Consider the following 8,844-nt stretch of genomic DNA (forward strand, 5'->3'; position numbering starts at 1 on the left):
GGACCCACCCCTCAGTGTCCACCATTTAGGGTCAGGCTATGAGCCACTGATGTGGTGTTGTTCACCCTGTGGGCAGGATGGGAGCTGGGGGATATGATCCCGAATGAAGATTGGCATAAACACAGCTGAGGAGCAGGAACAGAATTAGGTAAAAGGTTGGGGAAGGGGTGGGAGGAGAGGGGGGCCCTTGGCCCCGGGGGCGAGCTGGAGCTCAGTGTGGATTATTGCAGGTGAGCTATGCAATTTAGCCCATGTGGGACGGAGGGAGAGTTTGGCTGCGTGTCTCTGGCCCACAGGCTGTTACTGTCAACACACAGATGCTGCATTGTTCCCGGAAGGCTCTTGGCTCTGAAGGAAAGTACCTAAGTGCCGAAGAGCTGAAAAACCACAGTGTATACCTAAGGACTTGTCCAAGTGGGGAACGGAGACTGAAAGACTTAGTTGTTCCTTTCTGTGGAGAAAACTCCACGGCCCCTGAGCTGGGAGTCAGCTGCTGGCATGAACACCACTGTGAAAGCAGCTGTGTATTGCACACCCCTTGGCAGCGTGAGGCCAGTGGCTGGTGAGGAGGCCGTCCCTCCATCCACAGGGCTGCTGAAAACCACCCAAACAGTCTCTTGCTTGAGGCTGAAAAATATTCCTGGGATAGGCACATCCCAGCAGTATCCCTTTGATCCTGTAAACCAGAGCTCTTGACATTTACAGTCAGGAAATTCTTCCTGATATCCAGCTGAGGTCCACTAGCCACACAAGCTCGGGTCTTCTTACCTCTACTGCCTGGAAATTCTTAACGGCTGCCAGTCACTATCTCTAAATGATACCTTTAACTCCTTGCTGTTTGCTCGTAGGTCCTCTTTGCCAGTCTTCTCCCCTCCATACTCACAACACAAACTTTTCAACCTTTAAACATTTTTCTCCAAGCCATTCGATTTACTTTATTGTTTTCTCTCTTACCTCTTCCTCAGATTTCCCTCTTTCTTGCTTAAAATCATGGGATTCCAAGCTATGGTAGGAATTTAGTAAATGCTATAGTATAAACTCCCATGAGCTATAGTTTGTTTAACATGGGGTTCATTTTTCAGTTATTTTACTTGATGTCTTCCCCCTAATAACAATGGTCAATACTGACTACATGGGTCTTAATAGTTTTACACTGTATTTTGCTGCTTGTTGACATTCGATACCAATTTTTCATAACTGTACTTGATATGTTTATTTTTAGCTTTATGGTATTTATTTAATTTAATTAATTAATTTATTTATTTATTATTATTATTATTTTTTTTGTCTTTCGCCATTTCTTGGGCTGCTCCCGCGGCATATGGAGGTTCCCAGGCTAAGGGTCGAATCAAAGCTGTAACTGCCAGCCTACACCAGAGCCACAGCAATGCGGGATCCGAGCCGAGTCTGCAACCTACACACCACAGCTCACGGCAACGCCAGATCCTTAACCCACTGAGCAAGGCCAGGGATCGAAGCCGCAACCTCATGGTTCCTAGTCGGATTCGTTAACCACTGCGCCATGACGGGAACTCCTATGGTATTTTTAAGTATTCCTTTTCAGTTTATGTTTCCCCAAAGTTGAAAGATAATTGTTTTCATTTTTTAAACTTTTATTGAAGTATAGTAGTTGATTTACATTGTTGGGATAATTTCTGCTATACAACAAAGTGATTCAGATATATGCGTGTATATATACGTATATATATGCACACACACACATCCATTCTTTTTCAGATTCTTTTCTCATACAGATTATCACAGAATATTGGGTAGAGTTCTCTGTGCTATACAGCAGGTCCCTCACTGGCCAACCATTCCATATACTACAGTGTGCATATGCCAATCCCCAAACTCCCAGTCCATCCTTCCCCTCCATATTCGTATTATACATTATACTTTGTATGTTTATTTTTATCTTTATGGTATTTAAGTTAATTATTCCTTCTCAGTGTGTTTCTCCACAACTGAAAGATATTTTTGTCTGTCTTCTTCATAGCAAATCCTGTTCTTTGTGGGATACTTTTAACCAAAGAATGGAACTTCTTTAGTAAGAAGAGATTTATAAAAGTTCTCATTCACTCACTAGAGATCAGACTTACAAACTTCTGTAATTTCTAGGTCTTCTCCGTCTTTGGGTAATACCTTCCTAGGACTCTTCCTCCATTTCCCCAAGGCAATTGTTGAAATATCTAGATATATCACAACTATTTTTCCCTGCGGAGTCATTTATTGGTCTTAGCTAACAAGACTGCCATATTTTTTCCTTAGACCATGAAGGAAGTGGCAATGTTATGCAATAGAACTTCATAAAAGCTATTGGAAGGTTTGGAAGACTATGATGGAAGGAAGAAGTGGGAGAAGAACCTGGGTCAGAGGATGCCAGGAACATTTGTTTTTGAGTCTCATCTCTTCTGTGTCTGTGGCTCTGTGACCTTGGAAAAAACCACTTCTATCTTAGAACTTCAGTTTGCCGAGGATAAATACAATAATAATTCATAGGATTTTCTGAGATCCCAGGGTGATTATACATTTAAAGTTTGTCATCACTTTTATTTTTTGATTTAATGCTATCCTGCCTTCTCTGGGTGACAGTTGTTTCTTCAGTCATCAGAACTTAGGGCAAAGGAGAAATTTCCTTCAGGATCTTAAACAAATTAGCATTGGAGGCCTCATGAGCACTTGAGATTGGAAAAGTATTTGAAAGAACTTTTAAAATGTAGACTTTATTATTATATGTATAGGGAAGCCAACAGATATGAGGTGATTGCTGTTGAAAAGATAGTCATTATTTACAGTTCCCAAGAGGAGGGAACAAGCCATGTCACAAAGGGCCACATGGGGCAGCACCAAGGTTGGTCAGAAGACAGAAGGAGCAAAAGGAAATATGAACAAGAGCCTTTTTTGTCAAGGCAGGGTAAGCAGGATTGGCTGGTCTGAATAACTTCAGCAGGGTCTAGGGCATAAGAGCTGTCCCTAGTTGTCTAGAACCTGGCCCTAGTGTTATTAGGGCATTGCATCCCAGAATGTGGAAACCCTGTGAGAGCTCAGCAAAGGAGGTGGTTGGAGAATGGGGTATGGATTTGTTAGTTTGCATATGAAAGAAACTCTAGGGAGGGAGTTGTTCATGATCTCTAGGAATTGGCTAGCTCTGGGAAGAGCAACCTCTCCAGGGTCGGCAAGGCTCCAGATGTCAAAGCATCAGAAACACATGGTTAATACAATACTCTGAATACCCACCTGTCATGAGATTTCTCTCCCAACTCACCTGGTCTGTTCTTGCTACAAAGGAAGGAACACTGTCTTTATCAGGCCCCTATTAGTACCCATATATCTTGGGTATAGAGGCAGAGGATGGGTGCTAAGTGGTGTGTAATGAGAGAGCAGTTCATTTACTCATGGCTTCATTCATCCATTTAAATACTTACGGATCAAATACAAGGATGTCAGGCAAAAGCGCCTCCTAGAGAGCAAAAGTTGGCCTTGAGCAAAAAGCTGTAGAACAGGGAAGTTTCCATTGTAGTGACAACAGGAAGCCATTGGATTGATTCTGGGTCTTGAAAAGAGAATAGCAAATGAGGGAATGTTGGATAAAGGAGAAGGGAGTGCTATAGAGAGGCATGGGTAGGAGGCTGGCTGTGGGCTGAGAAAGCCCTAGAGTTGGGGGAAGAGAAATGACAAAAAGAGTCTAACCCCCAAAAGGGAAGAAGCTCATCACAAAGAAACTTTATTTCACAATTGATTAATTCACCTTTCTGAAAGGCTCAGGTTTCCTAGGTAGAGAAAACAAAACAGGAAGTGGGATGTGTGTGGCACATGCTTTTAATTATAGCGTTTTTACGTAGAGAGACCTAAGAATAGAAAGGAAGGGCTTTAAAACATCTCTTGAGTTTTGAACCTTGGGAAAAAAGGTACTTGAGAAACCAGTGAAACAAATGCTTTTTAAAATCATACTTCATCCTCAAAAAAAAAAAAATCATATTTCATCCTTATTCGAATCACTTCTAAGGCAGACCAGTGTGTCATTCTTTTCTTTTCATTCTGCAGCCAGAGGTCATTGCTTCTGTGAGCGTCACAATGAACTGAATGACACTCGGAGCAGAAAATTAGGGAAAGTTGAGAATGAGAGGGTTGAGCTACCTGTGTAGGTTATGAACAGTTTTGTGGAATCCAGGCTTGAATGTGTTGTTGCTAAGTCTTAATAGCAAGACCCAACTTCCACCTTAGGCCCACTTTTCCTTAATATGTTAACATGGATTTAGCCTAGGTTTGATGAATTAAAAATAGATGAGATTAGGAGTTCACATGGTGGCTCAGTGGTAACAAATCCGACTAGTATCCTTGAGGATGCGGGTTCGATCCCGGCCTCACTCAGTGGATTAAGAATCCGGTTGCTGTGGCTGTGGTGCAGGCTGGCAGCTGCAGCTCCAGCAGAACTCCTAGCCTGGGAACTTCCATATGCCATGGGTGCAGCCCTAAAAAGACAAAATAAAGATGAACTTGGATGTAATTCCAGCTGTAGTGAAGTAAGAATTTAACGCGTATGTTGTGTTACAGATCATATTTCTTGGGAAGAAGACTCTGAGACTGAATTTCCTCATGGGAAGTTTATTAGTGCAGGGGGTTGGACGTGTGCTCTTAGAACCTGTGAGGAAATGAAGAATGTGAGATTGGACAGAAGGAAAAGCTGGGATGTGTTCTAGTCACACGAAGACTCTATTAGCCCAAGGGGATATCCTTGCAGAATGTCCTTGCAGAATTTCCCAAATTGGAGAATGGAGACGGGGCCTTTTTACCCTGATGTTGATCATTTGATGCAGGCAACACACGCACACAAAGAGGCTGGGATCATGGGCAAGGTGATTCTCCTTAGCAGAGGGAAACCTCTGGGTTTGAAATTAGTGTGAGGGGAATGCAGCTAATAGCAGTCCTCTGTCAATACACCCAGCAGCTGGGGTGCTGTGATCTGAATATTTGTGTGTCCCCAGTGTTCGTGTATTACATCCCCAGTCCCAACATAATGAAATTAGGAGATGGGAGGTGATTAGGTCAGAGCCTTTATGAATGGAATTAATCCTTTCTAAGAGACCCCAGATGAAAGAGAATGGATGTGTGTTCATGTACAACTGAGTCACATTGTCGTACAGCAAAAATTATCACAACATTGTTAACTTTAAAAATGAAAAAAAATCTTATCACAAAGCCTTTAGAGATTTAATAAACATTAGTCCCTTCCTCTTTAAAACAAAACCAAAAAGCAAAAAAACAGACACCCCTGTGAAGGTACTATTAAAAGTTTGCAACCCAGGTGAGGGATTTCACTCAAACATGCTGGCACCCTGACCTCAGACTTCTGGCCTCCAGAACCATGAAAAATAAATTTCAGTTATTTATAAGCCACTTGGTCTGTGGTATTTTGATATAGCAGTCTGAACGCCCAAAGATATGTGAGACGAGTGCTTCCGATGTAAAGAAGTTGGGGGTGATCTGCTCCCCACAACATTCACCACATGTAGCAAACACCCTATCTTCTTCCAGGCTACTGTCATCACTTCACCAATGCTATGTCAAAGAATGAGCAAAGACTGAATTTATTTTATCAGATATAATATGGAGCACCTTCACTGAACTGGGATTGGGAGAGAATGTGTTATCTTTACAAAAAGGATTAGGGCAGGCTTCTAATAGTTTGTATAGTCACTGACCCATGCATCCCTTCATCAAGCATGTTTTGAGTCTACCATGAGATGAAGATGTATCAGAAACCAGAGCAAATCCCATAATGTTGATTTTACCCTTCCCATTCCCAGCCATCTGGTTTCCCAGTGGAGGACAAATATGAAGTTAACTGGGGATTTCGTCTATTGGTTCTCAAATCTGAGCGCTCCCCAGGTAAAATCTGAAATTGGCCTTTGTACACTAAGAGCAAGGAGAGATGGAAGAAAGAGGCAGACCACTCAGGTGGCTAGGTGGCAGTTTTAATCAGCAACGGAACTGGCATACACGGCTGGTTTGGGGTGGCCAAGAGACTAGTAGATATCTGCACACCTACCCCCACCAGAATCCTAGAAGTTTTTAGAGAGGTCTTAACAGGGTTCAGCCACATATACAGTCCAGATGGGCTCAATAACGCATTACTCTCTCAAGGCTGTGACCTTGAAAGGGCTCCAGCTGTGGGAAGAGTGGGTGGAACATACATTCCAAGGACAGAGGAGGGGATGAGGAGCCTTCCATTGCCCAGGTCCCACTCACAGATCAATGTCCTCTCAATGACTTCTTCCAACGTGATCTGAATTTCTAATATACTCAGTTACTCTTCAAATATTTTAATGATGTTGATGATAATGATGTATGCCCAATAAAGGGAAAGTGAAGTCTTGAACAGTAATTTGTGAGTGAGCAAAAAGCGACATTACATTTAATTTTATATTCTCACCATAATGCTTACTTATACCGACTAAATTTCATAAACACTATCATATTTCTTTTCTCTTTTTTTTTTTTTTGTCTTTTTGTCTTTTTCCAGGGCCACACTTGTGGCATATGGAGGTCTCCAGGCTAGGGCTCTAATCGGAGCTGTAGACGCCAACCTACGCCAGAGCCACAGCAATGCAGAATCAGAGCCGCATCTGCAACCTACACCACAGTTCATGGCAACACCCAATCCCTAACCCACTGAGCAAGGGCAGGGATCGAACCAGCAACCTCATGGTTCCTAGTCAGATTTATTAACCACTGAACTACAACGGGAACTCCTTTTTTTTTTTTTTTTTGATATTTCTTGTTAAATATCATTTCCCTTTATGTTCAAGGTCAGATGCTGACCTTCCTGTCCCACTTCCTGCTCCTCACACTCTCTGGTATATCCACTTTATTGCTAATAATTATTCATCCTGGGGTTGATCTTTTATTACTCTCCGACCAATTCATGGACCCTGTTTCTACTTCTTCCTCCATCTTTACCTATTCCTGGGATGTTGCTCCAGGTGACTACATGGGAGAGAGGTTGAGGCAGGAGGAGTTAGTGTAAGGGCTGAGCACATAGTCAGGGAAGGAAGTAGATACCTATTGAACAGTATATTCAAAGTTCTGCCCTGTCCTTCACTACCTTTTTCACCATGACCATGAGAATCTTACTGGTCCCAAAGGCCACTCCCCTGCACTTAGGCAAACATGCCACAGAATGAAAGTGGGAGATAATTACTTGGATTGACTCATTCTTTTCCCTCCACTCGCACTTTTCCCTTCACACCACTAATAATACACAAGGGCTAGAGAAGGGAGGAGGCTAAGTCAGTCAACAAGTGAAAATGTTAGGTGTTTGTGGGCAGGCAGGTGGTTTGTGGTAAAGTATTCACATGATTGTGAAATGCAAGAATGGTAGTGGTCAAGGATGGGATGTCAATTTATAAGGCAAGGGCTAAAGCGTCAGAAAACTATTGCTCTGTTGGGGCCAGCTAGTGTTTTGGAAAAGAATGGCAGTCATTGAAGTTAAGGCTGAATATAATTATGGAAGCCAGACCAAGTGTTAAAATGGCAATTTACTAATGGTTACAGTTTTAGAATTGCCATCCGCTTATGACCCTCTATTTCTCCTTCCACCGTCTCATTTTCCAAATTGCTAAATTACAGAATATTCAAGGGTTTCTTCAGGAAGAAAGTCACCATTCTCTAACCCGTGTGATCCTAGTCAGTACCCTAACACAAGCCATTTCTGAAAAGCCCAAGTCACAAAACACAATTTTCATATAGTTCTCAAAATGTCTGGTCTTAAACACAGTGTTCTCAAGTTCCAAGAAGAGAGAGAAATTTTTGAGAAGAAACTTAAAAGGACTTTATTGCTAGATAAGTGAGGAATGAATGAGGAGAGCTGTGATAACCATCAAGCGGGATCTTAAAAGGGATGCATTTCAAACAGACCATATCATAGTTGTAGCTCTTAGTCACCAAAAAACAGAATAGAACCCAAACCACAGTAACCTTCATCTGTGAAGCCAACATTCATTTCTCATGCACCTCTACAAATTCTCCACCATGTTCCTGTGAGGAACGCACACATAAGTAAACAGATACTCAAAAACCCATCAAGATCAAAGGTTTTATTATTTTTTCTATAGAGAGATCGAGCCTCTAAGATCTGAGTGAAGTGGTCACCGTTGTTTAAAAGGGAAGAAACTCCAAGGGAACAGGAAATCTCTTTAAGGAAAAAGTCACTTCTCCAAGCTGCTATGCCTTTCATCAGTGATTCCTTTGCTCAGTACTTAAAAAACTATCAAAGGTTTTGTTTATTTAGGACTTCTAGTCTTGGAGTTCCCTTGCGGTGCCATCAGTTAAGGATCTGGCATTGTCACTGCAGCAGCTTGGGCCACTGCTCTGGCAGGAGTTCCGTCCCTGGCCCAGGAACTTCAACATGCCATGAGCATGGCCAAAAAAAGAGACACCTAGTCTTCTACAAGCTGTTAGAGTGAAATAATTGTCTGCCAGAAGAGTTGAACCACAAAGATGTCTGTGAAAGACTCTGTCTCTTTAGACTAGACCTGGAGTTAAATTTTAAAACAATGGAGTCCAAAAAAGAAGAGACTTTTAGGATTTCAAATGCTCTTCAAAAGTTAGCCCAACACACAGAACAAGGTAACCAGAAGCCTCTTTTGTGAAAATGATCACAGGAGCACACAAATACCTTCTAGCATTCCTTTATTAGACAGTTTCTCTAGTTCATATGAATGGGAGGGCATGGTGGGAGAGGGGCCTGCTGTTAGGAAAACTGAAGTCAGAGGGACTATTTGGGTCGGAATCTGGACTTGGCCATTACATTCAGCACTTCGTCTTGGGAACATCACTGGA

This window comes from Sus scrofa, chromosome 5, assembly GCF_054392235.1.
Source record: "Sus scrofa isolate SSC_HxYL_T2T_F1_AM1 chromosome 5, Sscrofa_HxYL_maternal_Yorkshire_Landrace_v2.0, whole genome shotgun sequence".
Classification (NCBI taxonomy): Eukaryota; Metazoa; Chordata; class Mammalia; order Artiodactyla; family Suidae; genus Sus; species Sus scrofa.